Here is a 25,412-nt window from a genome sequence, read left to right as displayed (position 1 = left end):
GGTGTGAAGGGATCTCACCTCTTTTGGTTTGTATTTCTCATCTCCTCCCCAGGGTGGTTTCCAGGACAGAGAAGTAAAACCTCGGAATGAGGCCTGAGTCTACAGCGAGCGCAGACCAGTCCCCAGATGAGAGGATGCAGGACGGCCTGTGCCGACTGGAAGGTGTCAGGCGTTGGGCAATGGGAGACTGAGGCTGTCCAGTGCTCTGACCCTGGTGCTCCTAGAACCTGGCATGGCCCTGCAGTGACGAAACTTGGGGATGGGGAAGCAGGCAGATGGCCCTGGGACAACCCCTGTGCTGAGGTGCTAATGGCTACCTCCTAGGTGCCAGATGCCATGGGTCAAGTGGTCAGACAGGTTTAACAGGACAGCTGGAAATGTGACAGGCAGACAATCTAGATCCCACATACAAATAACCGTCTGTAGACTGTTAGTAAGGACACTGATGCTCGGAGAAGGAGGCTGCTCGTTCGTTCCCGCTGCCCAGACCTGAAATAATCATACAGAAACTAAATTAATTGCAATACTGTTTAAGCCAATAGCTTAAGTGTATTTCTAGCTAGGTCTTACATCTTAATCCATTTCTATTGTTTTAGATTTTACCACAAGGCTCGTGGTTTACAGGTAAGGTTCCGGGGGTCTGCCTTCTGCAGCGGCTCCATGGTGTCTCCCGGACTCGACTACTCTCTTTCTACATCCCTGTTCAGATTTCCCATCTGGCTTTACTCTGTTAAGCCATTGGCTGAAAGCAGCTTCTTTATTAACCAATGGTATACTCACAGTATACAGAGGGGAATCCCACATCAGATACTGACCACAGTAACAATACTGATGCTCAACACAGTACCCTTCCTTGGCTGATGATGACCGCAGTACCCCTTTGGCTGATGCTGACCACAGAACCTGCTCCCCCCTACCCCCCCCAAGAGCCTTCTTAGTGTGAGGACATCTGCAGGACATTTTAGAAAAATCTGACTTCATCTGAACACCCAGAGTACTGCCATCTGAGACACAGCTACAGTGGCATTCCTCTCACTGGCCGCCAGCTGATAGAGTGGCAGAGAATAGTCCATGGCTTTGCCTGACGTCTGAAGTTAGGGCTTCCCAGTTTCAAGATTATTAAGCAGTCCACTTCTCACCCAGTTGGCTGGCCCCCCTCCCTGCCATCTCCTTCCCTACGTAGCTTTGCTAAGTTGTCCTTCTTCCTTCTCCCTATGATCTCCCTCTTCCTTCTTCCACTCTCTCCCCATCTCATGGCCTTCGTTTTGATAACCTTTGTTGTTGTTTGTCTTCTGAGACCTGGTCACAAAGCCCAGGCTGGCCTTGAATTTACTATGCTTCTGAGGACGACTTTGAATTCTTTTCTCCTTCCTTCAGTCCGTCTCCCAACCATAGAGATCGCGGGAGTGTGCCACCACGCCCGGTTTGAAACACTTTTCAGATGATTGTCTACTTTATATATTGTTTCCGTTAATGAGAAACAATAGAATGAAATCACTTTGCGTTTTAAAAAGATATTTGTGGGGCTGGAGAGATGGCTCAGAGGTTAAGAGCATTGCCTGCTCTTCCAAAGGTCCTGAGTTCAATTCCCAGCAACCACATGGTGACTCACAACCATCTGTAATGAGGTCTGGTGCCCTCTTCTGGCCTGCAAGCATACAAGCAGACAGAATATTGTATACATAATAAGTGAATAAATAAATATTTTTTTAAAAAAAGATATTTGTGTGTGTGTGTGTGTGCCTGCATGTGCATGCATGTATGAGTCCATATGTATGCATATAGATATATGTATCTGGTCAAGGTGCATGTGCCTCTGTTTGGGGTGTGTGCAGAGCCAGAAGAGGGGCTATGAGGCCACTCCAAGCTGGAGGTACAGGCATTTGAGGGACATCAGATTGTTATGTGAATGCTAGGATCTGAATTCTAGTCCTAGCAATTGAGCAGCAAACACTCAACCACTCAGCCATCACTCCAGTCCTTTATTTAAAGTATTTTTGTTTTAAAGATTTATTTGGCCGGGCAGTGGCGGCACATGCTTCAATCCCAGCACTCAGGAGGCAGAGGCAGGCCAATCTCTGCTCAAGGCTTTTGCTTCCTCTTCAGGAAAACAAATGATGGATGGATGAAGGGAGATGCAGAGGAGTGCCTGGCAGGTTGGGGGATGCTGGAGGGCAGGGTTAGTTAGGAGGCCTTCTGAGGAATTGGGACTGCAGTCATGTTGAGAGGCCATATCCTAGGTCCAGGCCACTGGGACTTGTGGAGGTAGGGCTTAAGGAGTAGATTCTGTTTTCAAGCTGGGCTGCCTGGTTAAGGGTGTGAGCATCAAGTACCTGGAGGAGATCTACCTGTTCTCCCTGCCCACCAAGGAATCCAAGACTATTAACTTTTTCCTGGGCACATCCTTAAAGGAGATCATGCCAGTGCAGAAGAAGACTTGGGCTGGCCAGAGGACCAGATTCAAGGTTGTGTCACTATCGGGGACTACAGTGGTCATGTAAGGGCCCAACATCATCTTGGTCAACATTTCTATGGCTCCTGTATGAAGAGGATACTGGAGGAACAAGACTGGCAAGCCTCTACTCTCCCATGCAAGGTGACAGGCCGCTGTGGCTCTGTGTTGGTGCGTCTCATCCCTGTCGCTGGAGGCATTGGCATCTTTTGTGCTATTGTGCCTAAGAAGCTACCGATGATGACCGGTATTGGCGACGGCTGCACATCAGCCAGGGGGTGCTCTGCCACCCTGGGCAGCTTTGCCGAGGTCGCCTTTGATGCCGTCTCTAAGACCTACAACTACCTGCCCCCTGGAAAGGGACTGTGCTCACCAAGCCTCTTCTTCAGGAATTCTCTCTGCTCAGAGGACACAGGCTCCAGCTGTGGCCACCATGTTAAGGACTTTATGCAAGAAAAATAAAGTGAATTAAGTCTTTTTGTTTTTAGAAGATTTATTTGTTTGATGTGTGTGTGTGCTTTGCGTGGACACCAGAAGAGGGCTTCAGAAAGTTGTGAGCTGACAGTTGTGGGTGCTGCGAATTGAACTTAAGACCTCTGGTTGAACAGTCAGGGTTCCTATCTGAGCCAGTCTCTGATTTACCGATTAATGTTTTTTGATTTTGTTTTTGTTTTTTCGAGACAGGGTTTCTCTGTAGCTTTGGTGCCTGTACTGGAACTAGCTCTGTAGACCAGGCTGGTCTCGGACTCACAGAGATCTGCCTGCCTCTGCCTCCTGAGTGCTGGGATTAAAGGTGTGTGCCACCACTGCCTGGCAGTCTTTTGTTTCTTTTTTTTAAGAAAGGTTTATTTTTGGCTCCCAGTCCAAAGGTACAGTCTATAACAGCGGAAGTCTGGGTGGCAGGACCGTGAGACACATCACAGCCACAGTCAGGAATCAGGCGGTGAAGTAGTCATTTCCCTTTAATAACCGCCCTTTTCCCCCTTGATGATTCAGTGGCTCTCGACACAGGTTCCCTACTCACCATCAACGAGCCTAGCAGGCTGCTGCTGGTCGGTGTCAGAAGCCTTTGTTATCATAAGGATATTAGACATCTCCCTCAGCAGCCCCCAGGGAACAACAAAGGGCTTGGATTCTTGGTCAGCTGACGGGCCCCGCCCCTCCCTTCCTGTGTCCTGAGGAGTGCAGGAAGCAGAGCGGAAGCAGCTCTCCTCCTTCTGTGGACACTGCGTTACAGTCCCAAGACTCCTGCAGTGAAATACAAGCAGGCTATTTAAAGTCCTTTTTGTGCCTGGCCTTGGTCCAAAAGACCCTACTCCTGTTGACTGGTCCCGCTTCCAGGTACAGGCCACACAGACACACACGACAATCTCCGTGACCCTTGCTGGACTGTCGGCTTTCGCCCTATGACACCATCTGGGTGTCCCCACCTCAGGCATCTTCCTTTTCATATTGGCTAATAGGTTTTGTTTATTTTTGAGATGGTCTCACCAGAGTCAAGGTTAGCCTGGAACTCACTAGCTAGTCTAGACTGGCCTCCAGCTCCCAACTCAAGACAAACTTGCCTCGGCCTCCTGAGTGCTGGGATTATAGGCGTGAGCCACCAGGCCTGGCTTCTCTCAGTTCTTACTAACACCTGCTCTGCAAAAACTTTCTCACTCCTGGCAGTGGAATTAGCTGCTCTTGAGCCAGGACGCATCGTGCCTTCCTCTGGTAGATCTCAACAGGGTCTGTTCCTTATTTCTTTCCTTTTCCAAATTTAATTTACTTATTTATTTGCTTGTTTGTTTGAGACAAGGTCTCATGGTATAGCTCCGGCTGTCCTGGAACCTGCTATGTAGATCAAGCTAGTCTCGAACTCAGCGATCTATCTCCCTCTGCCTCCCAAGTGCTGGGATTAAAGGCGTGCGCCACCACCTTAGGTGACTGCATTTCAATTACATTCATTGTATGTGTGGTCCAAGTGGCGTCGTGCGCACGTGGAGGTCAACGAACGTCTTGCAGGAGTTGTTTCTCTCTCCTTCCGCCATGTGAGTTCTGGGAATCTAAGCCAGGTCACTGACCTTGGCAACGGTGATGAGTCAAGAGCCTGTTTTTCCATTCACCCAGAGTCTGCCTGCTGTCCATCTCAAGTGCATCTCCCCCACCGGCCTCAAGCTGATGTCGTCTCTCCAGCCCTCATTCATGGCAAGTGCTGAGCATAGTTCCCGGGATCCTGTGATTGCTGAGTTGAAATCTGAGAAGAGCAAGCTCTGACTCTCATAGGTACTTTTCCAATAATGGAATCTAATGGCTGGTCTCTCTCAAAGCCCCTTGGCCTCTGTATTAACCTGCAGTGTCTTGAGACTCGATTCCTGTCTAGATACCCTTTATTCCAGAAAGCCTTTAGGGTTTGTCATCTCTCCAGTGACGACAGGATGTCCCCGTACCTGCAGCAATGCACGGTAGTACCCCTGCAACGATGCACGGTAGTACCCCTGCAGCGATGCACGGTAGTACCCCTGCAGCGATGCATGGTAGTACCCCTGCAGCGATGCATGGTAGTATCCCTGCATCATATCAAGCCACACAGCTAGGAAGTAGAACAGTGATGACGTGAGTCCAGGCCATCTGGCTCTAGGACCCGGTCATCACCACCTACATGATATGAATGTGCACACGCACACCCCACACACATTCACAACTCCTCCACGTACACACACGCTCTGAGGGGAAATCACAATAAACGACAACAGTAAAAGGCATTGGTGATGTGTATTTCCAAGTGAAGAGAATTGGGACCAATGGCCAAGTAGCCTGGGCATGTCCTGGACCCCACATCATCGTCCCCACAGGAGACTGAGTCCCACACCAGCCTGCAGAGAGCTGACCAAGAGTAAAGCCAAACTCTGTACTAAGAAAGTGTTCTTAGTGAATAACATTCTAATAAAGGCTTCTTGTTCTCCTCTCCCTGAGAAGCCACCACATTTCCTGTCATACGATGAGAAGGTCCTGGGAATGGTTAACAGGGCTTTGCTGAATGACTAACCTCAGGGATCTGCTTCAGAAACAAAGACTTTAAAGAACTAGGCCTCTTGCCAAACCTCTCAGAGAGGGAGGGTCACCCCTTCCTTTCTTGTGGGCACAAAAGAAGGCTCAAAACCATAACATACATGCATATTCTCATTTTTTTAAGATTTATTTTTTTTCACTTTTATTTCTATGTATGTATATCTGTGCCTGTATGGAGGCCAGGAAAAGTTTCAGGAGGCTCCCAGTGTGGAAGAGTTTGCAAACCAAATTTGAGTCCTCTGAAGAGCATCAGGGGCTCTTCTGTGCTGGGCCCTCTTTGCAGTCCCGTGCACACCATTCTTGACTCAGGCACGCTAAGAGAGTGATCCCAACTAGTTTCCCATACAACTCTTCAAAGCTACACAGAATAACCTGGCACAGTGGTGTGTGCCTGTAATCCTAGTCCTTGGGAGGCAGAGGCAGGAGAGTCAGGATTCAAGGTCATCCTTGGCTAATTAGTGAGTTTGAAGTCAGTCTGAGCTACATAAGACCCAGTCTCAATAAAACAAAAGAGGAAAACCTCATACATGAAGCATTCTTCTTCTTCTTCTTCTTCTTCTTCTTCTTCTTCTTCTTCTTCTTCTTCTTCTTCTTCTTCTTTTTTAAATAACACACACAGCACATAAGAATAAATACTGAGCCAGGCAGGCGGTGGTGGTACACGCCTTTAATTCCAGCACTCGGGAGGCAGAGGCAGGCAGATCTCTGTGAGTTCGAGGCCAACCTGGTCTACAAGAACTAGTTCCAGGACAGGCTCCAAAGCTCCAAAGCTACAGAGGAAACCGTGTCTCAAAAAAACAAAAACAAAAACAAAAACAAAAAAAATACTGAGCCGGACGGTGGTGGTCCACTCTTTTAAATCCAGCGCTTGAGAGGCAGAGACAGACAGATCTCTGTGAGTTCAAGGCTAACCTGATCCACAGAGCAAGTTCCAGGATAGGCTCCAAAACCACACAGAGAAACCTTGTCTCGAAAACCAAAACAAAACCAAAAAAAACAAAAAACAAAAAAAGAATAAATACTGTGGGTTTATAGCTTAATGGTCCAGCGTTGCCTAATTTGTGCAAAGTCCTGAGTTCAATCCTCAGCATCAAAATTTTTATTAATTAAACTGAACCTGGTAATACAGCCCACACCTGTGGTTCCTGTACTCTGAAAGATGAGGCAGAGAATGGTCCAGGTCTGGAGATGGAAGACTAAGGTACAATGGATCTTCAGTTCAAGGTTGACCTGGGCTACAAATTGAAACCATGTCTCATTCCTACTCCTTCTAACACCAAAATAAAACAAAATCAAATGTTATCAGAAAGCTGAGGATGTGGTTTAGTCAGTAGATCACTTCCTACCATGCATAAGCCACAGACAACAGGCATGTAATCCCAGAATTTGGAAAGTAGAGGCAGGAAGATCAGAAGTTCAAGATCGTCCTTGATTACATATTGATCTGGAGTTTGAGGCCAGAGTTAGGAACACGAGACTCTGCTGAAAAACAAAACAAAACTGAACTAACAATCGTCAAAAAATGCAAAAGCTGGGCAGTGATGGTACACACCTTTAATCCCAGCACTCAGGAGGCAGAGACAGGCGGGTCTCTGTGAGTTCGAGGCCAACCTGGTCTAAAGAGTGAGTTCCAAGACAGCCAGGGGTACACAGAGAAACTCTGTCCCCAAAACAACAAACAAACAAACAAATCAAAAAACAAACAAACAAAACAAAGGCTAGGGAGATGCCATAGCTGGTAAATTTCTTTAGGTAGAGACAGGAGGGTCCCTGGGTTTGCTGGTTGGCCAGTCTAACCAGTTGGTGAGCTCCAAGTTTAGTGAGAGGTCTTGTCTCAAAAATAATGCAGAGAAGGAATTGAGGGAGACACCCTATTGTAACTTCTGGCCTCTGCACGCAGATGTATACAAGTAATGAGCACCCCTACATGTGTGCACCCCAACACATGCACACATAAAATGATAAAGTGTTCCTGGGGTTCCATACATCTATTTATGATGGGGTAGGCTAACCATGAACTAGCGTTCGGTGCTGAACAAGCAGAGAAAGGAAGTTTATTCCTAAAGGGTGCACAGCTTAGATTAGCTGCTCTGAGGGGAGAGAGTGGGCTGGGGCCATGGAGAGAGAGGTTTGCTTTCAAAATTTGAAATTTAAAGTCTAAACATTTGAATGTGATGACTCCCAGCACTCAGGAGGCAGAGGCAGGCAGACCTCCGTGAGTTTGAGGCCAGCCTGTTCTATATAACAAGTTCCAGGCCAACCAGGACTACACAGTGAGATCCTGTCTAAAGTAAATAAATATATAAACAAATAAATAAACAAAATAAGAGGCTGAAGATATGACTCCGTGCTTAAGAGCGCTTGTTGCTCTTGAGGACAACCTAGCTTCTGTGCCCTGAACTCACGTGGGCTCCGATGCTATCTCTGACTTCTGCTGCTTCCAGGCATGCACATACATGTATGCAGACAAAACACTGATACACATAGATAATAAATCTTAATATTTTTTCTCTTTTTTTTTTTTTGTTTTTTCAAGACAGGGTTTCTCTGTGTAGCTTTGGAGCCTGTCCTGGAACTCACTTTGTAGACCAGGCTGGCCTAGAACTCAGAGATCTGCCTTCCAAGTGCTGGGATTAAAAAGCATGCTCCACCACCGCCTGGCTAAATCTTAATAAAAATTTTTGAAGGTACTTCATGTTTATGGAATTAGATGATTATAGTGTCTAATCCCTGGTGTGTTTGTTTCATTGGTCTGTGGATAATCAGTTTTCAGTGTATTACCTATGCGCCTTTCTTTTTAACATTTTACATTCATTGTGAGGATTAGAACAAGAATGGTCCCCCTAGGTTATATATTTGAATGCTTATTCAATAGGGAGTGAAACTCTTTGATAGAATTAAAAGAATTAGGAAGTGTGGCCTTGTTGGAGGAGGTGTGGCCATGTTGGAAGTGTTGCTGGGAGTGGGGCTTTGAGGTTTCGAAAGCCCATCAGGCCCAGTTCTCTTTCTCTGCTTGAGGATCAGGATGTATCTGCCTTCTCCAGCACCGTGCTTGCCTGCTGCTGTGCTCTCGGCCATGGTGCTAATGGACTAAGTCTCTGAAACTATAAGCAAGTCCCCAATTAAATGCTTTCTTTTGCATGTTGCCGTGGTCATGGTGTCTCTGCACAGCAATAGAACAGTGACTAGGACAGCAATCAAATGTAAGGATATCTCTTTCTTTTTATTAAAGAACATTTTTAAGATTAATTTAGTGTTATTTTATGTGCATTGGTGTGGAGGTGTCAGATCTGCTGGAAGTGGATTTATAGACAGTTGTGTTGGGAATTGAACCCAGGTCCTATGGAAGAACAGTCAGTGCTCTTAACCGCTGAGCCATCTCTCCAGCCCCCATAAGGATGTCTTATACCTACCTAAAGGATCCTTCTTGGCCTTGCTCCCTCACATTCCCCAAAGATAAGCAGTCTTCTGTTATTTATGGGGTTTCTTTCCTTAATTTTCTCTTGTAGTTTAGCATGTGTATATAGGTGGATTAAAACTTTATGAGTGGAGGTCATGAGATGGCTCAGGAGCTGAAAGGGTTGTTTCCAAATCTGATGACCTGAGTTCGATCCCTAAGACCCCTTATGATAAGAGGAGGGGATCAACTCCCACAAGTTGTCCTATGATCTCCCCTCAAGTGCCCTGGCCCACACAGGCCCACACATATGAAACAGATAAATGTAAATTAAAAATAAAATATGATTAAATTTTTTTGAGGCAGGGTCTCATGCATCCAGACTGGCCCCTTTCTCTCCTCTATAGAGGAACAACTTGGGGGAATTGGATCTCTGCTTCTATCATGCCGATCACCAGGTTTCGTGGCTAGTGCCTTTATCCACTGAACAGTCTTGCTGGCCCAAGGGATCCAGATTTAAAAGTTAAGTAAGTTATAAAACTGTAAGAGCCTGGAAAGGGGATGTAGCTCATCAGTGCCAGTGGGTTTGTGTTAAGCCCCGGATTTGACTCTTAGCATTGAAGAAACCACGTGTGGTCTCACATACCCATAATCCCAGCACTCAGTGAAGGCAGGAGAAGCAGATATTCTAGTTCATGCTTGGCTACATGGATGCAGTGTGAGGGTGGCCTGGGCTATAAGAGACCTTCAAAAGAGAACCCAAGGTTTTGTGTATGGTAGGCAAACTCTTCACCAACTGCGCGACTTTCCTAGCCTGAGACCCTATTTTAAACGACAGCCACTCCCCCATAAGGAAAAGGAAGAGGATAAAGTAAAGCAGAATATCAAAACATCAAAATTAGAATACACAGTGCATAGTTCTTTGGGAAGGAAGTGGTAGATCATAGGAATTGTAGAAATTTAATTTCAATGTCTTAAAACACAGGGTTTTTTTTGTTTTTGTTTTTGATTTTGTTTTACTATTTTTTTTTATTGGGAATCTTGATTGGAAAGTTTGTACAACTACTAATCTTGTTTACCAAAGGCCAGACAGGGGCTGCTAACTGATCTACATCACAAAGCCTGCCCAGGTTCAGTAGTACTGGCTCCCAGAGTGAAGGCCATTCAATCAATCCTTCATTCTTTGACAGCTGTCAGCCTCAGTCAGCCCCCACCCCTGCCCCACCCCCAGCACTGGGAAAGCACTGACAAATGGGATAAACTTGTCTTGGCCTTGTCCTGCCCGGCCTCAGTTCCCGGGAAGGACAGAAAGCTGCTGAGGTGGTAGGCACTAGCCACCACTTACACATGTGTATTCTGTGCCAGACATTGGTCTGAACATGAGCTCGTTAGCTGATTCATAGACAGCTCGAAATGGGAAGTTCTATTGTTGACATCATGAAGTCATTTCATAATGGGGAAATGGAAGCTCCCAGAGCCGGTAATTTGCATGTCTGGTGAGTAGCAGAGCTGAGCCCAGAGTGCCTAGCTTCAGGGTCTGGGTCCTGAAGCACCACCCAAAGCCCCTCTGCCTTTGAACAGATGCTTATAGGCTGAGCCACAAGCGGTGGCCAGCTCACAGAGACGGACTGATGTAAAACAGTCTTCATAGCGAAGACTGAAACTTGGTCCCAGAATCCACTTGTCATTCTATTTGGGGCTCTTAAATTTTTTTTTTCATATTTTTAGGTCAACCTGTGACTAAGTTATGTCTACTAAAGAGGAATGTCTACAGGAAGCCGGTCCCCAAGTCATCCCCAGCAGGCACGGGCACCTGAGACTTCTAGAGGAGGGGGAACTGTCAGTCAGTGGTTCTGGAAAGGAGGGCTCTGCAGGGGTCAGGATTCCACTCCCAAGGTCAGTCCCATCTTATAACCATTTGAAACTTCTGCAGAGAATGTCCTTAGCCTGCCCCAGGGGGAAGCAGTCCCTCCTCTTGACTCCCAGGGAGCCCACTGAGGCTTAAGGACTAGTTTATCTGTGCACAGAATCAGCTCCCTCTGAATAAGAGCACATTCATTTTCCCTTTAAGAGCCACACCTCTCTCACTTACCAGTCACTAAGAACACCTCTGCCACACCTTCCAGCCACTACGACTATGATGTTCCGCCCAGTTTGTGATGTTCTCCCAGAACTATGATGTTCGTGGAGCCAAGCATATGGAGTGAAATTAATATGGAGCCAAATGAATACTCCCAGAATTTGTCCATGTGGTCCTGGGAAGCTGGACCGGGCCTGGTCCAGTGACCTGATCTTACCCAATCAGACTCTTCCAGCTGTCACGCTGATCATGACAGGTAGTTGGTGCGCCTGTCAGTTGAGAGCATAGGCGCTTGATTTGAAAACTTTGGTCCCTGATATCTTCTGGGAAGGTACGCAGGCTCCACCAGGCTGCTCAGGTGCTGAAAGTCTTGCCATTAGGAGGTAGCATAGAAGTGAACATCTGTAATCCCAGGATTCAGGAACTGTGAGCTGGAAGATCAGGAGTCTATCACCAGCCTGGCCGACAGGTGATCCTACCTCAAAACAATGAAAACAAAAGCAAAACAAAAAACATTACTGTCTGCTTCCTGATTGTAGAGGCAATAGAACCAGCCTGCTTTTGCTGTTCCTGCCACCATGTTGCCCCTGCCTGCCACCATAACTCCCACATTGTGATGGACTGAATCCTCTCAAAATAATTTACAGTTTTTATTTATTTATCTATTTATCTATCTATCTATCTATCTATCTATTTATTTATTTATTTATGGTTTTTCGAGTCAGGGTTTCTCTGTAGTTTTGGAGCCTGTCCTGGAACTAGCTCTTGTAGACCAAGCTGGCCTCGAACTTGCAGAGATACACTTGTCTCTGCCTCCCAAGTGCTCGGGATTAAAGGCGTGCGCCTCCACCGCCCAGCTGAGACCCTATCTCAAAATTACAAAACCAAAAAGGTGAGTGTGTGGTGAGTACAGGTGCCTCTTGGAGCCAGAAGAGAGCGTCTGATCCCCCGGAGCCGGAGTCTCAGACTTGTGTGAATTGACTTATGCGGTCCTGGGAACTGAACTTTGGTCTTCTGAAGAGCAGGAAGCATGCTTAACCACTGAGCCATCTTTACAGTCCCTTGCCCTGGTTTCCTTATCTGTTTGCTCCACCAGATCAAAGCTCTTTGAAGACGGAGAAACCCCACCCTCAACAGTCTGAAGTTAGCTCAGGCCCTGGAGCTCAGTGAACTTCTGCTGACTCCAGGTCTCACGGACTAAATGACAACAACCTAAGAGGCTTGAGAGTAGCTGGTCGGTGGTGGCGCACGCCTTTGATTCCAGCACCTGGGAGGCAGAGGCAGGTGGATCTCTGTGAGCTGGAGGCCAGCCTGGTCTACAAGCGACTTCCAGGACAGCCAGGGCTAACACAGAGAAACCCTGCCTCGAAAAACCGAAAAAAAAAAAAAAAAGTTGGAAAGTTGTTGAACAATATGGGCCCCTCTCCTTAAGTCTGGACTCTGGAATTTACCCAGACTGCTTTAGAAACTTTGTTCTGTGCCTACATTTTATGGTTCTTGTTTCTCTCCACCACCACCCCTCCCCCCCACCCCCTCAGCAGGAAGTTTCTGTTACTTGTCCCAGTCTGGTTCCTGTCTGGCCAACTCCACCCTGGCTGCTATAAAACCTGGGAAAACCGAACCCCAGCCTTTCTACCAATGGAGGCTTAGGTGGCATAAGGGTGCATGTGCACACATTCGTCTGTAATTGTGCAAGGTCACTCAGTGCTCGCTGACTCAGCCCAGGTTTTTATCATGGAAAGTCCTCTACCCTGGGAACCCTTCTCAGGCAAATGGGGACTGTTGATCACCCCAGCACTGGGTTGGTTGGGTCATTCTGTGTAGATAATGAAGAGGGTAATGGCCCAAAGAATGGGTTTTAGCACATTGGTGTGGTATTTAGGACAGTGCCTGGCCTACCACGACTTACCTTAGTTTTACCATTTACTGGCCATGGAAAATCTTACCACCCTTCTGTTTTCTTAAATGGGAAGAGAATCACAGCTTTCCCATGAAGCTTTTCCTAATACATGTAGAACAGTTTGCAGCATGGTATCTACCTAGACCTTTCAAATGCCTGACTTGCAATTTTTAATCATCATGTATTATTTAGAACATTTATATTTTGTTCTGTAACTTTAAATATGCCTTCTGTGCTTTTTCTGGAGGTTGAGCTGAAAATTGAAAATCAATGGACAGTATCCATTGTCCACTCATTTGAGAACTAACTCCCAGGTCCTATGAGAAGACATAGTGACCCAAACACTACATAGCATCCAATGTCAAGACATTCAAAGTCACTGGTTGAGCCGGGTAGTGGTGGTAGCACACACTTTTAATCCCAGCACTTGGGAGGCAGAAGCAGGCAGATCTCTATGAGTTCAAGGCCAGTCTGGTCCACAAGAGCTAGTTTCAGGACAGGCTCCAAAGCAACAGAGAAACCCTGTCTCGAAAAAACAAACAAACAAACAAAAAAACAAAGTCATTGGTCGGTGTTGGTGTATGCCCTTAATCCCAGCATTCAGGAGGCAGAGGGAGGTGAATCTCTGTGTGTTCGAGGCCAGCCTGGAGGAGTACAGATCAAGTTCCAGGACGGGCTCCAAAGCTACACAGAGAAACCCTGTCAAAAAAAAAAAAAAAAGAAAGAAAAGAAAAGAAAAGAAAAGAAAAAAAGAAAGAAAGAAGAAAAAAAGAAAGGAAGGAAGGAAGAAAGAAAGAAAGGAAGAAAGAAAAAAGAAAAAAGAAAAAAATAGAAGTTCAAAGTTAGCCAGGCTTGACAGTGCCGCCTATAATCCTAGCTCTAGCTACTGGGAAGTCTGAGGCAGTGGATCACAAACTCAAGATAATTTGGGCTATGGAGCAAGGTCAAGGCAATGTTGCAAACTTAATGAGACTCCATCTCAAAATAATAATTGAGATAAAAAAAAAAAGGCTGAGGAGCACCATAAATTTTGCTCAGCTGTGAGAGTGCTTGCGAGCATAGACAAAGTCCTGAGGTTCATCCTACAGACAGCATAGCTAATGCACGCACGGCGCATGCTCCTGGGACCCTAGCATCAGGGAGATGGAAACAAAAGGATCAGAAGTTCAGGATAATCCTGTGACCGCCAGGTCAGCCTGGGATACAGGAGCCCTTATCTCACAAGCCAAAAATGAAAAATAAAAGAGAGCAGGCATGGTGGCACACACCCTCGATCCCAGCACTCGGGAATCAGAAACAGGGGGTCTCTGTGAGTTCGAGGCCAGCCTGGTCTGTGTGGAGAGACTCTCAAAAAAATAATAAATGAGTAAATTAATTAATTAAATAGGCTCAAACTCATAGTTCTTAAGAGCAGAGGAAAACTGGGGACATCTAGGCTGATAAATTATCTATAGAGGGGAAACTGGGGGCGTCTAGGCGGTGAATTATCTTATAGAGGGGAAATTGTGGGCATTTAGGCTGTTGGATTGTCTTATAGAGCTGTCTAATCATCTAATTATACCGGCCAGTTTCCTACAGTATGTCTGTCTATCTCCTGGAATTTGAAGAAAAATAAGTAGTGTGAATTATAGTTTCTTTCTTTCCTGTTTTGGTGTTTTGAGGAAGGGTCTCATTGTGTAGTCCATGCTGGTATGGAACTGACTATGTAGGCCAGGCTGCTCTCCAATTTATAATCCTCCTGCCTCAGCCTCATTAGTGCTGGAATTACAAGTGTGCATTATCATGTCTGGCTTCAAAGTTCCTTATCTTAAGGAAAACTTACACACACACACACACACACACATATATATATATATATATACACATATGTATGTATACACACACACACACACACACACATATATATATAAAACACTTCATATATAGTATTCAGTGATATAGTCTAAGAAAACAATTTTAATTTGAAAAATAACAATCTGGGCATGGTAACACACATCTGTCATCCTACCATTTAGGACATTGAGGCAAGAGAATCAGAAGTTCAAGGTCAGCCTCAGCTACATGGTGAATTTTAGACCAGCCTGACTTCATGGATTCCTGTCTAATTAAAACAAAGTAAAAGCAAAGTTGTTTGTCTATAGATATGTCACACACACAGCATGCACACACACACACAGAGCACACATACATAGCACACACACACACACACACAACACACACACACACATGCAACACACACACACACACAATTCCCAGCCCCTCTCTTGGTGTCTTTGACTCTAGCCAGGCTGAAATTGGCAGGGAACCATTCCATTGGCTGTCAATGCTCAAGAGGGATGGCCTCTAGGAGGGGCTTTATCACTCCATCTCCTCTGGACTTGATCTTGGCCTGATTCCCAGGCTCTGAGAGGCAGAGTCCTCTTTGAGTGGAGGTGGGGCATGTTGCTGCAGACCTCTGGGCCTCAGAAGTCATCCTGTAGTCCTAACTGGTCATTCATGGGACACTAAGTCCAAAGCGATCTGTCCAGTGGGGCAGATTCCCTACCACTCTTTGTGAGAAGGCCTGACTTACTCCAGATTGGAAAGGGTCTGCTGCCTGTGGACTTGGCTCCGGGAAAGCCCTGCCCCTGAGCGATGTGCAGCGTGGAAATGATAATGGTTAATGTTTACTTACCATTTCCTGTCTGCATGTTTATTTTGGTTACCTCACCTAATTTTTTTTCCCTTTGTTTTTTGAGACAGGGTCTCTCTACATAGTTTTGGCTGTCCTTTTTGTTTGTTTGTTTGTTTTTCTTTTTCTCCCCCAAGACAGGGTTTCTCTGTGTGTATCCCTGGCTGTTCTGGAACTCACTCTGTAGACCATACTGGTCTTGAACTCACAGAGATCCACATGCTCTGCCTCCCAAGTGCTGGGAGTAAAGGCGTACGACGCCAAGATCAGCACTTCACTTAATTCTTAAACCCACTCAACAAAGTAGATGCTCTAATGATTTTCCCTGGAAAGAAGAGAGAATTGAGAGTTCAGAGACAATTCTTATTTGTTTATTTTTTCAGTGCTGGGATTGCACCCATGACCTCAGCAAGCTAGGAAAGCATGCTACCACTGACCTAAATCCCCAGACCTCAAGGAGAGTTTAAATGGCTTGTTCAAAAGCTTGTGGTTAAGCAGTATGTGGTATCAGACACATGCCTGTAATTCCAGCATTCAGTGGCCTGAGACAGGAAGACTGCAAATTTGAAGCCAATTTAGATGCAGCAAAAACTGTTTCAGAAAACAAACAAACAAACAACAACAACAACAACAACAAAAAACCACAAAACAAGGCGGCTGGAGTGACGGCTCAGCAGGTAGGAGCACTTCCTGTTCTTTCTTGCTGAGGATTTGGGTTCAGTTCCCACACCCACATGATTGCTCACAACTTCCATAGCACCGGGTCCCTTGTGCACAAATATACGTGCAGGCAAAATACTCACACATACACAATAAAAATAAATAACCCTTTAAAAACAAAGTAAACAGCCAGGTGTGGAAGAGTGTGCATTTAATCCCAGTACTTGGGAGGCAGAAGCAGGGGGCTCTCAGGCCAGGAGTTTGAGGTCAACCTGGTCTATGTAGTGAGTTCCAGGACAACCAAGGCTACATAGTCTCAAAAAAAAAATATTCAAACAACCAAAGAACAGAGATGACTTGGGACTTAAAACCAGTGGGCATGGGGGGGCTGGAGAGAAGGCTCAGAGGTTAAGAGCACTGACTGCTCTTCCAGAGGTCCTGAGTTCAATTCCCAGCAACCACATGATGGCTCAAAGCCACCTGTAATGAGATCTGGTGCCCTCTTCAGGTCTGCAGGCATACATGGAGACTGAACACTGTGTACATAATAAATAAATAAATAAATAAATAAATAAATAAATAAATAAATAAATAAATATTTACAAAAAAAACCCAGTGGGCATGATCTCAAAAAACAAAAGAAACAAAACAAAACAAAAATTAGTAAGCACAGGCTAGAGAGATGACTGTAATGATCTGTTCTGTCTCTTGAAGAGACAAGCCACGCCTACTCCTCCCCCTCCCCGCACTGAGGCAGACAGATCTTCCTTCCTGCTCGCAGCCCGAGTCTTTTCCTTTTTCATCTCCCTCTCAAAGAGGCAGCTTCTGCCTTCCGCTGCTTCTCCCCTTCCCCCCTTCTGTCTCTCCCTTCTCTCTCTTTTTCTTCTCTTCTCCCCTTTTCCTTCCCCTCCATAACCCACTTAATAAATATCCAACCTCGCTCTGCATGGCATGCCTACCCATGTCTCTCTTGCCTGCCACCGCGTCTCCCTGCCTTGGACCAGCCATCGCTCAGGGACTTGCAGCCGTCCCTGCGTGGGACTGGCTGCTCTCAGGGCCTGCTGTCTGCCGCCACAAGTCCCACTGCCACCGCTTGGGAACCCAGTCTCAGACTAACCGGTGCCAGGTCTGTGTCGGCAACCTGTACAGGACTAGTCTTGGAGCTACAGCACCCCAGTCTCAAGGCGACCTCTGCCATGAAACTGAGATCATCTCTCTGAGGTTCAGCTGCTTCCTTTGGAACATGAGGAATGTCGGGGGCCAGCCTCGACAAAATACCTTTCTCCAGAGTGGAGGCATGGGAATTTAGAAATATAGTAAAGAATATAAAGATGCAAATGAAAATAATAAAGCACAGAAACATATAGGATAGTATCGGGAGGGAATTTTTCAGTGAGTACTGAAAATTCGCCCATGTTTAATTTCCAACTGGTTAATATATCCCTGATCCCAAAAGATAGGAGTAAAACAAAGGACTGCATTAACATACAAATTGAAAGTCACGGACTACATTCGTCATGCTCTTGCCCTAGATCAAACACTCTGTAGGCAAACCACTCCCTGGGTGGAATCCCAAGTTATCTCCATAAAGGGAACTGGAACTTAGTTGGATCCTTAGACTTTTGTTTTAGGTAGGAACCAAATACTTCCTATTTCAGGAGTGTGAGGTCTGGCAACTAGCCATCCCTTTTGACCTTTGAGAGAGCAGAACTAGGTTGGTAGAAGAACAATAACCTTGGGATGGGTAGTGGTGGCACAGGCCTTTAATCCCAGCAGAGGCAGGTGGATCTCTGTGAGTTCGAGGTCAGCCTGGTCTACAAGAGCTAGTTCCAGGACTGGCTCCCAAACAACACAGAGAAACCCTGTCTTAAAAATCAAACAAAAAACAGAAGTACAATAACCTTGAATGAACAAGAAACAAGTACCAAACTCTCTGAACTTTGGCCTCTTTGGGCCCTCACAGAGGAGAAAATCTCTGCTCCATTGGTGAGCTGCAGGATGGACTGACCCCACTGTCCCCTGGACCCAATCCTCCTTTATGGTCACCACCTCGTCCCTCACCGTCCTGGAAGTTCCATCCTTGGTAGACAACACTGGAAAGCAAAGAAAGATAAAAGTTAAAAACAAGGGCCACTCTCTGGACTCCCAACTTCTCCATCTTTCCAAGGAGACGGATAGCAAAACTTTTGTGTTCTTGCTTCTTGTCAGCTGCCTTCTCTTGGCTACCCTGGGACTGGGGTTTCAGCCAGGGCAACAGACTGGTTCTTGCTAAATTAAGCAAGGATTAGAATCAGGGCTGCAGGCCTGTAATCACAGCTACCTAGAAACTGAGACAGGAGAAGTATAGATTTAAGACCTGCCTGAGCTACAGAATGAGTTGAAGGCCAGTCTGGGCAACTAAGTGAGACCGGCCTCAAAATAAAAAGTGTAAGGGTTGAGGATGTAGCTCAGTTTGTGCAGTGATTGCTCAGCATGCAGAAAGCACTGGGCTCAGTCACCAGTGCCTCATATACAGGGTGTGACGGTGCCTACCTGTAATCTCGGCACTGGGAAGGCACAGGCAGGGGGTTCAGCAGTCCTTGGTTATGCTCAGTCTTATAGCTGGAGGCCAGTCTAGGATATTTGAGACCCAATTTCAAAACAAAACAATAACAACAACTAAGAAAACAAAAAGTAAAAAGATTTTTTTTAAATTAATAAATAAAGGGCTGGAGAGATGGCTCAGTGGTTAAGAGCACTTGCTGCTCTTGCAGAGGACCTGAGTGTTAGGAATTTTTCCTAACGTGAGCTCTCTTCCAATGCAAAAATCCCAATCAAGCCAAATCACAACAAGCCAAACTAAAATATAGCCAGGTTTAACAGGATTCCTGCACTCTTGGGCGGACCTAAGAGGGAACCAGGAGACTGCAAAGCGGGAGGTGGGGGGCACAAGATCACGTATTTCTCCTTTGGGAGCTCACAGACCAAAGCAACTCCCAGGTCAGGGAGGCCAGAACAGATGCTTGGGGCTGAGGACTACGTCCTCAACTTAACACTGAGTTTGGCTCCCAGCATCCACATGGTAGCTCATAACTATCTGTAACTCCAGTTCCAGGGGATCTGACACCCTCACACCAAGGCTCATAAAATAAAGTTAAATAAATTATTTTTTAAAAAATATGTATTTATTTATTATGTATGCAATACTCTATCTGTGTGCATGCCTGCAGGCCAGAAGAGGACACCAGACCCCATTACAGATGGTTGTGAGCCACCATATGGTTGCTGGGAATTGAACTCAGGACCTTTGGAAGAGCAGGCAATGCTCTTAACCTCTGAACCATCTCTCCAGCCCTAAATAAATTATTTTTAAGAAATGTATTTTAAAAAAAAAAACCCTCTGGGGTGGCAGGCTGGCTTAGACAAAGCCCGAGGGCCCAAGTTTAAGCCCCATAGTCCATATTGTAGAAAGAGAGAACCGCCTCCCCAAAGTTGTTCTCTGACCTCCACACGAGCACTGTGCTGCTTGTGCGCACACAATAAATATATGTAAATATTTTCTTTTAGTTTTAAAGGCTCACCTTGCAGCTCCTCCTCTTTCTCTGTGTGTGACACTTAATTTTAGGTATCAACTTGTCTAGAGTAGAGAATGTCCAAATAAGCCAGGCTGTGCTATGGTGGTGTATGTCTTTAATCCCAGCACTTGGGAGGCAAAGGCAGGTGGATCTCTGTGAGTTTGAGGCCAGCCTGGTCTACAGAGGCAATTCCAGGACAGGCTCCAAAGCTACACAGAGAAACCAAACACACACACACACACACACACACACACACACACACAAACCAGGCATGCCCAAATAGATGCATTCTAAAGCATTTCCCCTCGTGTATCTGTGTGTGAGGGTGTTTCTGGAAAATGTTGGTGGTTAAATTAATGGACTGAAGAAAGAAGGGCCACCAGGGCTGGAGAGATGTCTCAGCAGTTTAGAGCATTGACTGCTCTCTCTCTCTCTCTCTCTCTCTCTCTCTCTCTCTCTCTAAATTTATTTACTATGTATACACAAGCCAGAAGAGGGCACCAGATCTTATTATAGATGGTTGTGAGCCATCATGTGGTTGCTGGGAATTGAACTCAGGACCTCTGGAAGAACAGTCAGTGCTCTTAACCACTGAGCCATCTCTCCAGCCCTTGCTCTCTCTATTTTGTTTTGTTTTTCGGACAGGGTTTTTCTGTGCAACAACCTTGGCTGTTCTGCAACTTGTTCTGTAGACCAGAACTGGCCTTGGACTCAGAGAGCCACCCAACTCTGCCTCCTGAGTGCTGAGATTAAAGGTGTGAGCCACCACCGCCCGGTCTACTAGCTGCTCTTGTAAAGGACCCAGGTTCAATTCCTAGCACCCACATGGTGACTTATAACTGTCCGTAGCTCCAGTTCCAGGATACTGTACACCTTCTTCTTTCTTCCAAGGGCAATGCATGGACATGGCACATAGACATACAAGCAGACAAAACACCCATATACTTAAAAATTACAATTAAAAGGAAAAAAGCCACCAAAAGTAGATGGGTACTGTCCTGATTGGTTTTGTTTCTTTTTGCCTGCAGGACAGAAGAGGGCGCCAGATCTCATTACAGATCATTGTGAGCCACCATGTGGTTGCTGGAAATTAAACTCAGGACCTCTGGAAGAGCAGTCAGTGCTCTTAACCTCTGAGCCATCTCTCCAGGCCTTTTTTATTTCTTTTTGTATTTGTCAATTTGACACAGCTAGAGTTACATGGGAAAAGGGATGTGAATTGAAATGGACCCATCAGATTGCTTGTAGGCAACTCTATAGGGCATTTTCTTTCTTTCTTTTTTCTTTTTTTAAAGATTTATTTATTATGTACACAGTGTTCAACTTCCATGTATGCCTGCAGGCCAGAAGAGGGCACCAGATCTCATTACAGATGGTTGTGAGCCACCAACCATGTGGTTGCTGGGAATTGAACTCAGGACCTCCGGAAAAGCAGTCAGTGCTCTTAACCTCTGAGCCATCTCTCCAGCCCCCTATAGGGCATTTTCTTGATTAACGATGTGATGTGAGAGGGACTAGCCCACCTGGACAGGTGGTCCTGGGGCGTATAAGAATGCATACTGAGCAAAGCCATGGTGAACCTTCTGCTTTCAAGATCCTGCCCTGAGTCAGCCCTGGATGGATTGTAACCTGTCCATCATAATTGTCTATTTAACCAAATAAACCCTCTCTTCCTCAAGTTGCTTTTGGGTTTTATTGTAGCAATAGAAAGCAAACTAAGACAGCACCATCCAATCTGCTGAGGGTCCCCAGAAGATAAAGGGTGGAAGATAGGATGCTCTTCTCTGCCCTTGGTAACCAGAACTCTTGCTTCTACTTTTGGACTGTGGGATTTACACCAGGATCTGTCTCTCTAGTTTCCCTGGCCTTTGGGCTTGAATCGAGTTGTGCTGCCGATGTGGATGTGCTATTGATACTGTTCTTTGGAGAGCTATGGCCGTCTACTAACTCTACTTTTCTACGATTCTCTCTTCCAAATCGGTAATATGGATGTATTGAGGGCAAAGAGCTAGACAAAGACAGGCGAGATCATGTGTATTGAACACGGCAGGCCCCCTAAACAGTTGCTGCACTTTAATTACCTGCTATAAAGCAAGTGCTGGCCTCTAGCACAAAGCCAGATACATACTTTGCATGCTGTAAGTATTTTGTCTTGTTTTGTTTTTGTCGTTGTTTTTTCGAGACAGAGTTTCTCTATGCATCCCTGGCCATCCAGAACTGGCTCTGTAGACCAGGCTGGCCTCAAACTCAGAGGTTCACCTGCCTCTGCCTCCTGAATGCTGGAATTAAAGGCATGTGCTAACACCACCTGGATATCTTCTGTCAGTACTTAGTAAATAAATGGATGAATGTTTATTTGTCCATGGCTTTTACTATTTTATGAGCTTCATAAAAGCAAGGGCCATATTTTGTTTATTTCTGTGTCCCCTGTGTTGAGCAGAACACCAGGCACACAGGAGCACTTAATAAATGCTTGTTGTATGACTCAGGGAGATAATGGAGCTGAGCTGGAGAGTCAGTATCATCCCTTGGGCTACAAACCACAAGGTAGTAATGTAGAGCCTGGAGGATCAGCTGACACCAACTGAATCTTAGCTTCTGAAGAGAGAATAGTCAGAGGATTTCTTTCTTTTGGATGCTGTGTTATGGGGGGGGGGGCGCCTCTGGAGTATTGTGCATGAGTGTGCGTTTTAATTACAATGATTTACTCTCGTGCACAGGCGTGTTATAACACACGTGTGACGGTCAGTTTTCTCCTTCTGCCATGTGGGACCCAGAGATCAAACTCAGGCTGTCAGGTTTGGCAGCAAGCACCTGTTGAGTCATCTCACTGAACCCTGGCGATGTATTTTTGCTTAAAAATTTGCCTCTGGTGTGGCATGGTGGCACATGCCTTTAATCCCATCACTCCTCAGGAGGCGGAGGCATGTGGGTCTGTGAGTTCCAGGACAGCCAGACTGTAAAGTGAGATCCTGTTTTTAAAAAATAAACAATTAGGGGGCTGGAGAGATGGCTCAGAGGTTAAGAGCATTGCCTGCTCTTCCAAAGGTCCTGAGTTCAATTCCCAGCAACCACATGGTGGCTCACAACCATCTGTAATGAGGTCTGGGGCCCTCTTCTGGCCTGCAGGCATACACACAGACAAAATATTGTATACATAATAAATAAATAAATAATTAAAAAAAAACAATTAAATAAATATTTAAAAAAATAAATAAAAATAAAAATAAACAATTAAATAAAAGTCATGTAGGTGAATGGCAGGAAGCCAAAGAGTAAGCTGACTTCCTGGGCTAGTCAGAATGGTCAAACTCTGCGTTCATTGAGAGACCTGAGTAAATAAAGTGAAGACCAATTGAAGAAGGCCCCCTGATGTGTCAACTTCTGGCCTCCATGCGGACACAGTGCACTTGTAACTGCACACACACCACGCACATAGACATGTTTAAAAACTGCATCTGGACCAGTGAGATGGTTCAGCAGGTAAAGGTGTTTGTCCAATGAGAGAGCTCAAGCCCCAGGATCCACAGGGTAGAATAGAATCTACTTCTGCAATTTGTCAGGTAGGTAGATAGATAGCTATGTGTAATAAAAATTTTATCCAAAACAGAAAAGGATGATAAAGTAAAATTAAAAATTTTATCTGAAAGTTGGGAGTAAAGACACAGCATTAATCCCAGCACTTGGGAGGCAGAGACAGGTGGATCTCTGTGAGTTCAAGACCAGCCTGATCTGTATAGTGAGTTCCAGGACAATATATACAAGCAATGTACAGCATCTACATTGCATTAGGTAATTTGGAGATGACTTCCATAAAGAGACTGTTCATTGTTTATATGCAAGTAACCATGCCCCGTCCCCCAGGACTCACTGTGTAGCCATGGTTGGCTTGGAACTGTCTGTATGGACCAGGCTGGCCTAACTCACCGAAATCTGCCTGCCTCTGTATCTGGAATGCTATGATTAAAGGCTTGTGCCATTAGTGTTTTTGCAATCCTGGGGCCGGAAACCAAGACGGCTCAGGTGGTTAATCATTAGCCTCCTTGCTGACCAGTAGGGCGTCCAGGAAATGAAAGTCCATCAGCCACAGCCCAAGTGCGCAATGAAGGAGCCTACAGTTTACAATCCACTGAAGGCTGGGTGCCTTGCATCCAGGGTGGGACAGCCTGTCAATCTTCCCAGAGTGATCTCCCTGTTAGTGCTTGAGATTCCCAGGATCCTGATCTCTGGATTTTATTTTATTTTTTTCTCCTCCCGAGTTAAGAAGCATTGGATGCAACCACAGACCCTCCTCACAGCCCACCCAACCCATCAGGTTGGTCCCCTGGACTAGCTCTGAGGATTTCTTTCCTTTGAAAGCAGCTACTTCAGCCTTCAGCACCCTCTTTAAAATGCAAATGACCCTGAGAAGTTCTCAGTGCTTAGCTGGATTGTGTAAAAGTAAAAGTTTTTTCCCAGGTCACTGATAGCCTCAGAGGCTTTTCTAGTGGGTGGGGTAAAGAGATCCTGGAGCTGGGAGGTTCCCAGGGTGCTCACATTTTTGTTTTGTGTTGATTTGGTTTTCTTCCCTCACAGACTGTTTCTCTAGACTGTTGCTGAGCGGTGTTGCATAGCCAGCCCGGGCCTGGTGGTTCAAGCCGGTAGCCTTCAGTTGATGCTCAGGAAGGATGGTCACAAGTTCAAAGCCTCTCTGTGCTAGAGTGAGTTTAAGGTTAGCCTGGTCAACTAGTTGAGACCTTGTCTCAAAAAAAAAAAAAAAAAAAAAAAAAAAGTACAAAAAGGGCTATGAATATAGCTATCCATAGTCTGTGTTATGGGTTCAGTTTCCCCTAACAATGACATTGCTATAGAATATGTAGGACAATCTTCTGAGGGCTGGGGATGTCCAGTTCAATTTGTAGAGCGCTTCCCTAACATTCAACCCAGGGCCCAGCGTTGGGCTCCCGCACATTCCTGTCAGCCTGGCAAGTCTGGTACAAAGGCCTGCACCTGAAATCCCAGCATTAGATCAGAAACGGAGGCTTATCTTTTCACTTACATAGTTGGTATGAGGCCATCCTGGGCTAGAGGCCCTACCACAAGACAACTACCTCCTAAGAACCTTCTGAGCTTTCCAATGGACACCGTCCCTTTTGTGGATTAATAAATACAGACTAGGAGCTCCCACACTGCAGTCTCTACGTACCGACTCAGGATCTTCACACTTGAGGTCGATGCGTGTTTGACAGAAGAGTGGAAGCTCACTGCCTCACAGAGCCCCAGCTGTATAGGGAGCTGCTTTGTGTTCTCCTCTGCTCGGGTGTGTGGGGGGGGGAGGGGATGAGGAGTGGCCCTTTCTGACCCTCTCCGAAGCCTAGGGAAGTACTTGATAAGCAATCTGAAGCAATGCATCAGGCCTGAAAAGAAAAGTGCTTCAGACTGACCCGTCCATGCCGCCCTTGATTGTCGAAGATCCTCTTTATTGAATTATCAGAGTGTAATGGAAGAGTCAATGAGAGTCGTCAGGAATCCAAAGCCAATGTTTGCTTGGCAGAAGAAATCAAAGCCCCAAAGACTCCCTGCACCCAGCAATGATATAAAATATGTATTTTTACATAACTGGGAGAAAAAAAAATAAACGACAAGGCTGCTCAATGGAAGAAAACGC

The 25,412-nt window shown here is 45.8% G+C and overlaps 1 pseudogene; it reads left to right on the top strand.

Moving 5' to 3' along the window:
- Positions 1-86: 86 nt before the first annotated feature.
- Positions 87-2,914, top strand: LOC148118508 (small ribosomal subunit protein uS5 pseudogene; annotated as a pseudogene).
- The last annotated feature ends 22,498 nt before the right edge of the window (positions 2,915-25,412 follow it).

This window comes from Myodes glareolus, chromosome 22, assembly GCF_982192425.1.
Source record: "Myodes glareolus chromosome 22, mMyoGla1.1, whole genome shotgun sequence".
In the NCBI taxonomy this organism is placed as follows: domain Eukaryota; kingdom Metazoa; phylum Chordata; class Mammalia; order Rodentia; family Cricetidae; genus Myodes; species Myodes glareolus.
Note: the sequence above shows the minus strand (reverse complement) of the source record. Positions and strands in the feature narration are given on the sequence as shown.